Here is a 12,113-nt window from a genome sequence, read left to right as displayed (position 1 = left end):
ACAAATCTTGGAGTTAAAATTGATTCTGCACTTACCTTTGATGACCATGTAAACGGGGTGGTAAAATCAGCATTTTATCACCTCAGACTCTTATCAAAGGTTAAGCCCTTTCTTTCCTAGTGTGACTTGAAAGTGTTATTCATGCCTTTATTACCTCATGTTTCGATTATTGTAATTGGCAGAAGAAAATTTGATCACATCACTCCAATTTTGGCCTCTCTACACTGGCTTCCAATTGAATTCAGGATCCGTTTTAAAGTCCTTTTATTGGTTTTTAAATCTCTAAATGGTTTGGCACCTGTTTATTTGTCTAACTTGTTGAAGCCCCACGTCCCACTCGTTCCCTTCGGTCAGCTGAGCAGTTGCTGCTTTCAGTCCCAAAGTCACGGCTGAAACTTGGAGACCGAGCGTTCTCTGTTGCTGCGCCGATGCTTTGGAATAACCTTCCTCTCCATATTAGACAGGCTACATCAGTGCCAGTTTTTAAGCCTTTATTAAAAACCTATTTTTATTCCCTGGCTTTTAACTCTGTGGGTAACTGATTTTTTTTTTTATTACTATGTGCATATTAGTATTGTACAGTTTTTAGAAAGAGGACTCACTATATTTATTTATATTATCTGTATAGCACTTTAGAGCACACCTTTCACTTTATTAAAAGCACCTTATCAAGCACTTTATTTAGCATTGCACTTTAAGCATGGATTTGCACACAAGTTTAAATATTTATTGACTATTTATTGGGAATTTTAAAATCAGTTGGTGGCCTTGTTTCAGATCCTGCACAGCTGCTCCTCGTCAAGGAATGTGGTGGTTGTCTGTGAGGAGAAAAGAATGGTGATTGAGATTGTGATTAAGGCTGACCAGTAAGGAAAACTAATGCAAATGTGTGTGTGTGAAATCTAGGAATAAAAGTGGTGCAAATAAGTGTTTGTAAGATAATGATTACTCACCTTTCTTGCCTGTGTCCTCGTCAAGGTGTTTGGGCAAATGTTTCACCTGGGGTCCAGACACCATTTAAAGGTTCCGGGAGAGACCATTGGTAAAGAGAGTGTGGGTAGTGAATCTTGTTGTGCTTGGGTTTCTGGGTTTTTATAATACTGGGTTTGGTGTAAAATTAAAGTGTGAACTATTTATTAATATGAAAATGTGAAATGTATTTATGTATTTATTTAGTCTTATTATTCTTGATATATTGTATACTGTGGTGGAAGGTTGGGATTTAAGAATTTACCTGAGAGTGGAATAATGGTTAAGTCTGTGACCGCTGAACATATTTAAGGCTGCCAGTTGTCATTAGAGTGTGGATTTTGTGCTGTGAACAAGCTTGATGAGTTAATTGTTGTAAGGAGAGCTGTATAGCAAATGAGTACTTTTGTTCCACCACACTTGTCTTGGTTCATCTCACTGTCTTTCCAGCTGCTAAGGGCCGCCCTGTTACAACAGCACTTTGGTTTGCCAGGTGTGTTTTTAAAGTGCTATATAAATAATGACGCAGGGTTTGCTGAACTTGTGTTGTAGTGCAGGTGTCAGAGCAAAACATAGATGTTCCCCACAGTGAGAGACGATAAACTGATTATCAGCTAACTCAGACATTTGACCAGTCACAGTATAGTACTGGCAGCAGAAATATAGACAAATTTGGAAAGGTTAAGCACATAATACACATTGAAAGAAACAAAGCAGTGTCCGAGAGAGCAAAAGCACTGTAAAGTAGAATCATATTAAACTTGTGGGCTTTAAACACTTTTGTCAGACTAGAAGTGAGCTGCTCTAAAGGTTATCCTATTTGGAGCCAGGAAAGAAAGCTGTTAAATGAACAAGACATGGGGGAATATGATGAGTTATAAACAACAAAACTGCAGCCCTGATGGTGTTTAATGGTCTGAAATTAAAGAATAAATATAAAAACTAAATTCATTTCTAGGCATAGGATAGTTTGTTCGACACCAGTTTATAAAGTACTTTTTTTTTCAGGTGAACCTCATGATATGAAGCCAAAAAAACAATGCCCTCATGGTTGGACAGAGTACTCCAAACGCTGTTTTATCTATGTTTTTCATGCCATGTCTTGGGCTCAGGTAAAAATGTGGATTTACCATTCGTTTTTATGCATGGACTTTAATACTTTCTTACACAATGCTTTGTAAATTTAGCTTGGTGAAATCCTTTTTATTTTGTTTACTTTGGAAATTCTGCTGCCTGTTGATCTCCACTGTAGAGAAACTGTGATTTCATGAAAGCAAACCTTGCATCTGTACACACCTTTGAAGAGTAATGTTTGTTCAGCACCTCATATTTAATTCCACACATGCAAGTCAAGAAACATGGCTTGGAGGCTCAGATGCACAAGAGGTATCTGACTCATCATTGTACAAATATTTATAGACATTATGAGACAGTTAAAAATCCACTTATCAAACATTGTTCTTTGGTATCACTGTCTCTATATAGTAGTTGTTTGCACTTTAGCTTGTTTTTAAATGCATTATTGTCTATTCTGTTCTGTTTTTCAGAATGGTTATTGGTATTGGATTGATGGAACACAGTTCAGATACACAAACTGGTGCCCTGGACAGCCAAGCAACTCGTATTATGAGCAATGCCTGCGGATGAATTTTGGAGGTAAATTAATCAGAAATCCCTGAAAGTATAGAGTGTGCTGGGTGTGCAATGGTATGTCATGTTTGGAGAATATTTTTCTTTGATAAACTGGCTACATAAGGGATGATAACAAGTAAAAGAAATATTAAAAAAAAAAAGAATAAATAATAAAGACTAGACAAACTATGACAATCAAGTGGATGAGTCTGGCAAAAGCCATAATCATCCACTTGTGAAAGTAAATCTGTTGGGCATTTTCTTGGTCGTCAGACTATAACTCTGATTGCTACAATATATATACATATTTACAGAGTGATGTGATAGTATAATTAACAGTGAATATTGACTAATATTATTGTTATTATATAAACCAAGATATTCCTTTCAGCAATGCTGATTTTTGGTCTTAAGTGTTGGGATGATGCATACTGTACCAACCTACTGTCATCTGTCTGCACCAAGAACATCTGATGATTTCCGCTGACATGAAGGCATGGTAATCCTGGCAAAGAAGCAGTCACTCTCATACATCCTCTACAGAATCTGTTTCTGAGGTTACAGCTTTACTTATTTTGTTTAGCTCTAATGCGACATAAGGAATGAAGTCACATGTGGCATGATTGGAGTTGGATTGTTTCTCTTTGTAGAAGCAAACTGAAAGTGTAATGGAATGAACGCTTTTCTTGCAAAATGTTATTTCCCCAAATGAACAGTTTTTCTTATTTTCTGTATCATTAAAATCTTAAGCATTGATATTTCTGAGTGACTGTAAATTTGAAGAGAAGCACACATTTACAAGGACAGGTGGTAAGCAAAGGTTTTATTGATGTGCAACTTTTTAAAAATATTACATTTAAAAGAACATATGAAGTGGCAAAAATGGGGCTTGAAGACCTGATTGACTCTCTGAACCTCTTTTACAGTATCTCTATCAATGGTTTGGGATGACTTTTACAGTAAGGCAGAGAGCCAGACCTCGGGATCTCATAAACATCAGATCAGTGCTAGCATGATAGGATACATACTGTTACGAAGCATGTTTCTTGTATCCACTAAATTTATACTATAGCAGTAACGTCCCAGTCAGTTTGAGATATCGTACACGCGTGGGTTTCCTGCCTCAACTTATATGTGGCCCAGCTGCACATCTGGTAATAGTTAAAACGAGCACCTTCTACTAAGGTGGATACCTCAGACTCTTTACGGCAGACTTTTGGAGCCATCGTGAACACAAGTACTCATTCCAATAACAGAATATTAACAGAATATTAACAAATAAATACATTTGGAGAAATAACAGCTGTAGAAAACTTGTACAATCACCATCACAGATCAAGGAGTTGCAAGGCCCTTAATTAGACAGTCGTGGAACAATTCAAAGAATGTGCCTTGTCCATATGTTGGCTACAAACAGAAGGGTCATCTCTTTTCCCATCACCACACAAATCATTTACTAAATATAACTTCTGAAACTATTTTGTCTGTACAAGTTTCCAGTGTGACAGCTTTTCATTTGACATGCTCAGTTATTTCTCGTTCGTTATTTTGCCATAAAAAGCATATAAATCATGATAATGATCATATCTAAAGATGTGACTTATTTATAAATACTTACAGATCATTATCAGATCCACCATTAGGTAACAGCCTTGGTGAAACTGTGAAGGAAAAACAGCTTTTAAAAATATGCTTTAAAAGTGTAGTTCAAGTGAAGTTCAATTTCAATTTCAAAAATTGATGAACAATTTCATAAGAGCTATTTTTCAATCTCTGACCTGTAAGATTCTTGGTAAATAAGTTAACATTTTCTGCACCAATCACATCTTAACATGACAAAGAATTTTACTGAGGTCACTGAGGTCAATGTCCAAAACACAATGGTACATTTAATGCACACTGACCTCAATGACCTCAGTTTCTCCATCAGTTGCTGTGCATTGGGGATGGAAAAGCCTGAAATTGCTGTAGAGGAGCCTGGCTTCTGTAATGAGATTTGGCAAAAGTACAGACATTCTGTACTTAAGTAAAACTATTGGCACTGAAATGTACTCAAAGTAAGTAAGTAAAAAGCCGTTTTTGGAGTATATTTCTGTTTGTGTGCAAAGCTAACTGAACCTTGTGCTATAATAACATAATAATAAAATAATTTAAGTAGATGGGAAAACAAACTTTACTGTAACCCTTTTTTATAATTATACTCTCTGTGAATCAGAAGAAAAAGAAGAAATATAAAATAAATTATATTTTCTGTTGTCTACATTGTAGTGGGTGACTTTGCCTGTAAACAGGATCTCACCATTATCAGCTCAAATTCATACAAATCTCTCCTACACTTGATGTAACCTAACTCTGACCAAGAAACCACAGCCACCAGTGTGTGACTGTGCACCAGTCACACACTGTTCTTTACTTTAAATCAATCACAGTACAGCAAACTAACCTGTTTATCTAATTTCATTTTAGATTTAATCATCACATTATAAAAATGAGTGTAAAACAAACAAACAAACCAATAAAAATGACAAAAACAGAAAAAGTGCAGAAATAAAAACTCATCGACATGTCTATAAAATATTCATATCCCTGCAAAAGTTTGGCTGTCAAATGTAATGAGATCAAGGAGATATACAGGCTTTCTTCATGATTTCTGGCCTGAAAAGATTTTCTAGGACCCTCAAGACAACTAACATTAGAGCAAAAGGTCTGAAGTCAAATAGGGATTTAAGATGACTGGATTCAGGAACAGGGACTATGACAGCATTTTTTGTACATGCTGTATATATCATGCTGTAAAGAAAATGTCATGGAACTGTTAGGGTCGAAAGCTTTAGATTTTTTTTATTTAAATGATTAGTTAGAGCTTTTTTCATTATTTTTTTTATATACACAATGCAGTTCTGCTCATAACCGAGTTGGCGCTTCGTGTTTTGAGGGTTTTAAGCTTTGTCTGGCGTTATATTGTGGACGTTGAGTGCAGAGGGATATTTTGCAGCATGCTTACACATACACTGTGTAAGAATATTGTCTCTAGGTCAGGAAGTCCGAACAAGATGTCCTGACCTGGGCCTTAGAAATCCGCAGAAAGCCAAGGCTTAGCCGCAGTTATTTTTCTTCTCTGTCTTTCTGATTCCAGGAGGAGCAGATATGAGGCGAGGTCGGACTGAACGGAGTGGATTTGAAGGGAGACATCAGGATGGGTGCTGGGAGAAAATGACCATAATAATCTTTTGTTATTGTCACAGTATATGAGCTGTACAGTCCAATGAGGGTCATCTTTTGTGTGAAGCAGTGAACTGCTTCACACAAAAGTACAGTGCTGTAACTTGTAATTTCAACTGCCAAAGCAGATTAAATCTTTTAAATGATATTTAATATATTTCTCCCAAATTCCTTCTGAAAAATGTGAGCATGACAGAATGCAGGAGTGAGCCTCTGTGCATCATTTGAGTAAATTACCTCAGATAATCACAAACGCTAACAGAACCATCCCGTTGTTATGTTTAATAGTCTGAGACTGCCATTGCACAGTGAGTCCTTCTCCTGCACCACTTCCCATGTGTTTATGTGTGCATTTAATGATTAGTCATTATGTTAAACTCTTTTCCCAAGTCCCCAACAAGTCCCAGGGGATAGTTTCACCTCACAATATTCATCTTAGTAAGTTTGTGTCCAATGTGATCATGATTTCAGATAATCTTGACTTTTGGTGTTTACAGAAAAGAAGTGTTGGGATAATAAGAGCTGTACAAACCTCCTCCCATCTGTCTGTGTCAAGAACATCGGATGATTCCTGGGTCACAGCAAAGCATGATACACCTGGCAACAAAGTTTCTGATATTGCAACCGTACCTATTTTATTTTGCTGTAATGCTACATAAGGAATGAAATGACTACTGCTATAACTTGGAGTTTGGTTGCTTCTTTTAATAGAAACAAACTGAATATGTAATAAAAAAGAATTCTTTTCTTGCAAAACTTTATTTTCCCAGAATAAACTGCTTCTTTCTTATTTTCTGCAACATTAAAATATTTGTGTTGACACTTCTCTTCGAAATAAATTTACAGGAACTAAATCTGTAGAGTAGGGCAGGTGATGAATAAATGATGAATAAAGATTGTGTCTACATCTAACCATTTGGTTTTAAATAAAAATAACACCTAGGTTTAAGAGAGCACATGATGCTGTGGAAAGAATGGGGCTTGCAGGACTGATTTACTCTCTGAACGAAAAAAGGATTTTTATTTATTGTCAAAAATTAGAAATATGAACACTTGTAATGCAACTTCAATTGAAGGATGACTTATTCAAAATGCACAAACCTAAAAAAGCATAGCCAAAAAGTGCTCTTCTAGGAGGAAAAAACATAAGAAGTGCTTCACTCGTGCTCTGCACTATGTTGATTTCTGAATACTGTGTGAAACCTTTCAAATAAACCATTCTTCAACAAATCATAAATTACCTGTTTTACAATTACACTTTCAAGAACCTTTGAGGCAAAAGAAGTTTGAAGATAGTTAAACCAGCTGGGTCAGGTGATTGATTTTTAAGTAATGGTTTAATTCAGGGATGGGCAATTCCAGGCCTCAGGGGCCGGTGTCCTGCAGATTTTAGATCTCACCTTGGGTCAACACACCTGAATCACATGATTAGTTCGTTACCAGGCCTCAGGGGAACTTCAGGACATTGTGAGGAGCTAATTTAGCCATTAAAATCAGCTGTGTTGGTTCAAGGACACATCTAAAACCTGCAGGGACACCGGCCCTCGAGGGCTGGAGTTGCCCACCCCTGGTTTAATTACTGCCAATTTAAACGGCTGTGGTGCACAGCCCATTAATAGAGATAGGTTTATCCCTTTATTGTGGCGGGAATGAATTCTATTCTATAAGTTCCGGGTCAATTAGCTGCATGTCCCTTGAAAAGCCAGGAGATGGCAGTAGTGCAACATCTTGGGATGCAAGCTGCCGTTGAAGAAGATTATTATTATTATTAATTATTAATTATTATTATTATTATTATTATTATTATTATTATTCATGTCCTATGTCCCCTGCTCCCATGGCTGCTGCTGTCCCTGTGGTTGGCGTGCTTGTCAGATATCGACAAATTACGGACTACATATCAATTGACAGCGTGCAATAACCCGGGCGATTCATTCAACTTTCTACCCTCTCTCGATCCACTCAACGGTGAGTTATTTGGTTGGTTTGTTTTGTTACAATTAATGAAAATGCAGAGCTGCGGTCGCGCATTCTAAACACCGGTAAGCTAACGCCAGGCTATTGACAATTAAGTGCAATTACTGGTTTTAATTATTGAATATTGTTTTTGTTTTTTTTCCACTATGGCCGAATGTTAAATTAACATTTCAAGAGTTGAGTGAGTGATTTGGTTTTTGTAGTTTTGTCCGTTTTGGATGTTTTTTGTTACTTTTTTGATAAAATGCCAGAATGCCTATGGGACTTTTGAATTGTGTTAAAACTCCTTTTAGTTAATGAAAAAACATGAGAAATATTTGTTGCGCAACACCTAAAATTAAATCTCTTTTGTAAATATTTGATTAACCTTGGATTATGTTTTTTAGCCTTGTTGCTAATTTACTTTACTTTGATGGGACCCATGTAAATGTTTTTCAGTAGTATTTTGAATGAGATTTATCATAAGAGATGATGACTATGAGATGTTATGGTTTGTCTGGTTATTGGTTTGATTGTTGTATGAAATATGGCATTAATTATTTGACTTTGTTATTTATGGCTTTATTTATTTTGTCATGGCAGTAGAACGCTGTTTCATTTTCTTCTGTGAATGCTAATTTATGTTTGACTTTGTTTTGGTCAGGTTTTTGTTTGTTTTTTTCCCCCCTGCGATCAAAGCAAGCCACCCAACCACCGCTGCATTGTGGTAGGACCTGTGAATCTATGGACTAAATTGAACTGTTGCTACATGGTCAATGGAACAAAACTGATCTGATACTGGACTAAACCTTGTCCCACCTCCGTTGGGGACCCAATAAGCTGTTTCGTATTATTACCATTATTTTTGTTTGTGCTATATATGCATATATTTATATATTTTTTGTACATCAGTCTATACATTTCGCATTGCCATAACATACATACTATATATATTTTTGAGCTCTATTTCTATTTCCTGTGTTTTATTCACACACTCAGGCTCCGTAGTCGAAACACTTCTGATTAGCTCATTATCTATGAAGCTGCAGTCAGGCGCTCTGTCCTTTAACGCATTACATTATCATATTTAAGAAACCATTAATTAATGGTAAGACTTCATTCAGCAGTTCTGTAGGGATGGGGTGCAATAGACACAGGGATGGAAGAAGTGATTAAGTCAGTTAAATCAGAAAGATTATAGGCCCAGTTTAGCTCAGTGGGTGACCAGGTGGCCAGAAAGCAGCAGCTTTCAGATTAGAGTCTGACCCCTAGCCATTTGCTGCATGCCTTCCCTCTCTCTCTCTCTCTCCTAACATTCTTCATGTCTGTCTTTACTGTAAAAAATAATCTTGAAGGAGTGAAAGAAGCCATCTATGTCCACTGTGAGCGACCATCTTTGAACAGAGGCGGTGGTTTATGACACCAACTGTCTGCCATCTATAACCCAGTTTTGAGTTCCCTCCCCAGACGCCTTAACGCCCACTCACATCCTGGGCCTCAGGAAATCGCATGATAAGGTGGGGCCAGGTTTCACAATGAGCTCACCTGAAACCCTGGCTGATTGGGACCCACACCCGCTTTCACATCTTGGCTCAGGTGATTAGAGGATCATCTGGGGTCCTGTGTCCCTCTTTGGGGGGCTACTCCCACTAGGTTTATATCTGGGACTCTCCACCATTTGACCTTAGAACTGAAGAAGCTTCTCGGATGAGAGGTGAAACGTCTTCAAGCAACTTAAAGAAGTCCAGACGCTTTTCTTTACAAGCTCCTTTGACTACGATGACCTGGATGACTGAGAACCTTCACAGACGAAAAGTGCAAATAAAATAAGTGCAAAATTTCTTGTAGTGGGGAAATGAAAACAACAATGTCACACCTGACTGAAAGATACTTATTAAAATATGATTTGCTTAATTTATGGAGAACTTATATTTCTCATGTTTTTTCATTGAACATATGTTTTGGAAACATTCAAATTCTCTGGATGTTTGAGTAATCTGAATAGACACCAGTCTTTGTTTACTTGTCATTTTAATCTTGCCAAACAGCAGTCCTATTCACTACCAAAGTGAACAACGCAGTCACTTTGTAAGACCAGACTGCCTAACCAATGCGCTGTCTGAATTGACCTACAAGAAAGTCTACAACTCAGTGCCTTATACATGGATCCTGGAATAGAACTAGAACTGTACAAGACTAGCAGAACCCTAAGAGCCTTCACCAGAAATTCAATATGGATGTGGTGAACAAAACCCTGAGACAGACTAATAATAAGACTGGCTACAGATACTGACTAGAGAATGGAGCCACCTCATGATCATCATCTACCTCAAATCTGTATGTCATGTTATGCTGTGGCAGGCAGGATGAAGAACCCAAACGCTTGACTCAGAGACAGAATAATTTACTAAGGGAGGTGGCTTTATTGCGGTAGCAAATCAATCCAAACATAAGAGCGCTAACCAAATCTCAGAAAACTAGAAACATGGCACTAAACTCAGAAAACTAGAAGAAGGAATCTTCAAGTCACATAAAAACACACTGAGGTTACAACAAAACAACTGACAGAGAGAAACACAGGACTTAAATACACAGGCAGGACAAAAAGACGACGGAGAACAGGTGGTGACACAGCAGGGACAAATCAGACCTAATGAGACAAAGGAAGTAAAGCAGAATACATTGACAAAGGACACAGACTATCAAAGTAAAACAGTAAGTATAACACAGAGACACAGACTTGACACGGAATAATAATAATAATGATAATATAGCCCTTTTTGAGACCCTCAAAGCGCTTTACAATTCCACTATTCATTCACTCTCACATTCACACACTGGTGGAGGCAGCTACAGTTGTAGCCACAGCTGCCCTGGGGCAGACTGACAGAAGCGAGGCTGCCATATCGCGCCATCGGCCCCTCTGGCCAACACCAGTAGGCAGTAGGTGAAGTGTGTTGCCCAAGGACACAACAACCAAGACAGACAGAGCTGGGGATCTAATCGGTAACCTTCTGGTTACAAGATGAGCTTCGTAACCCCATGAACCCCGGTCGCCCATAAAGACCGAGACACGACCGACTGGAAAGACACTGGGAATATGGAGGTAAGCGTGAATAGATGAGGAACACGAGAAAGGCAAAAAAACAGAAACCAAAATCCTAGAACTAAAAATATAACACAAGCAGGACACCTATCATTCTACAGCAATGAAATTGGAATGTTATTTACAGTGGAGAAGTGTAGTTAGACTGTAACAAAGAAAGGGAAAGTATTCAGAACTGAGGGGACTGCACAACAAGAAGGTAACATTGCAGCCATTGAGGACAGTTACAAGTACCTGGTAATCCCAAAGGTAAATGGGAAGCATGAAGAAGTCGATACGAAACTTGCAACCAGTCCTGAAGAGTCTGCTGAATGGGAAGAACAAAATCCAGGCAATTAACACCTACTGGTCATCAGATACCCTGCCGCGATAATATATAGTACTAGTCGTAACCACAGTTACCTCAAGGTACTTTGGAGGTGGATCCAACAATGATCTATATAGGAAGAGAAACAGAGTAGAGATAGTCTTGAAGGAAGAGTAAGTGTTATGGAGGTGAAGAGAGTGGGGTAATATTGAGTCCTGTCACTACATATACGCTGCAGGCTGGATGTCAGTTAAAAGAGAAAGAGGAATTCTTTTATACAATAGATGATGTTAGTCTTGTCAAAACATTATAATTATATAATGTTATATTTAAAAGTGTAAAGATCCATGTCTGAGTAAACTGTCAACAACAATGTTAATAATAAACATTAGACATAAACATAAAAATAAAGAAAATAAATTCTTCTCTGTTGTTTGCTTTCTTATTTTGTATTTTGAGATTGCATCTTCATATTGAAATCTAGAACTTTTTTGGAAGCCAGCTGTTTATTGATTTTTCTTTTTTAGTTTGGATATAGAAGGCAAGCCAAGTTTATTTATATAGCACAATTCAACAACAAGGTGATTCAAAGTGCTTTACAGAGACATTAAAAACAAAAACAAATAAAAAAGCATGATTTAAAATTGATTAAAAAAAAAAAACAGTAGATACAGTAGTTAAAATGTAAGTTTTGAAATTTAAGCTTAAAAGAGTGGATTTGGTGTTTTATTCAAATGCAGCTGAGAACAGGTGAGTCTTCAACCTGGAATTAAATAAACTGAGTGTTTCAGCTGATCTGAGGCTTTCTGGGAGTTTGTTCCAGATATATGGAGCATAAAAGCTGAATGCAGCTTCTCCGTGTCTGCTTCTCATCGTGGACTACAGGAGGAATGCTGACCCACATCCACCCATCCACATTAA

The 12,113-nt window shown here is 37.4% G+C and overlaps 1 long non-coding RNA gene across 1 annotated transcript; it reads left to right on the top strand.

Annotated features, from left to right (window-relative positions):
* Positions 1 to 1,877: 1,877 nt before the first annotated feature.
* Positions 1,878 to 6,423, top strand: LOC120746815. Its single transcript, XR_005698942.1, has 3 exons — positions 1,878 to 2,355; positions 2,517 to 2,625; positions 5,738 to 6,423. It is a non-coding gene; the product is annotated as an uncharacterized LOC120746815 (long non-coding RNA).
* Positions 6,424 to 12,113: the final 5,690 nt, after the last annotated feature.

Source organism: Simochromis diagramma, unplaced genomic scaffold (assembly GCF_900408965.1).
Source record: "Simochromis diagramma unplaced genomic scaffold, fSimDia1.1 OVJJ01000365.1, whole genome shotgun sequence".
NCBI lineage: Eukaryota > Metazoa > Chordata > Actinopteri > Cichliformes > Cichlidae > Simochromis > Simochromis diagramma.
Note: the sequence above shows the minus strand (reverse complement) of the source record. Positions and strands in the feature narration are given on the sequence as shown.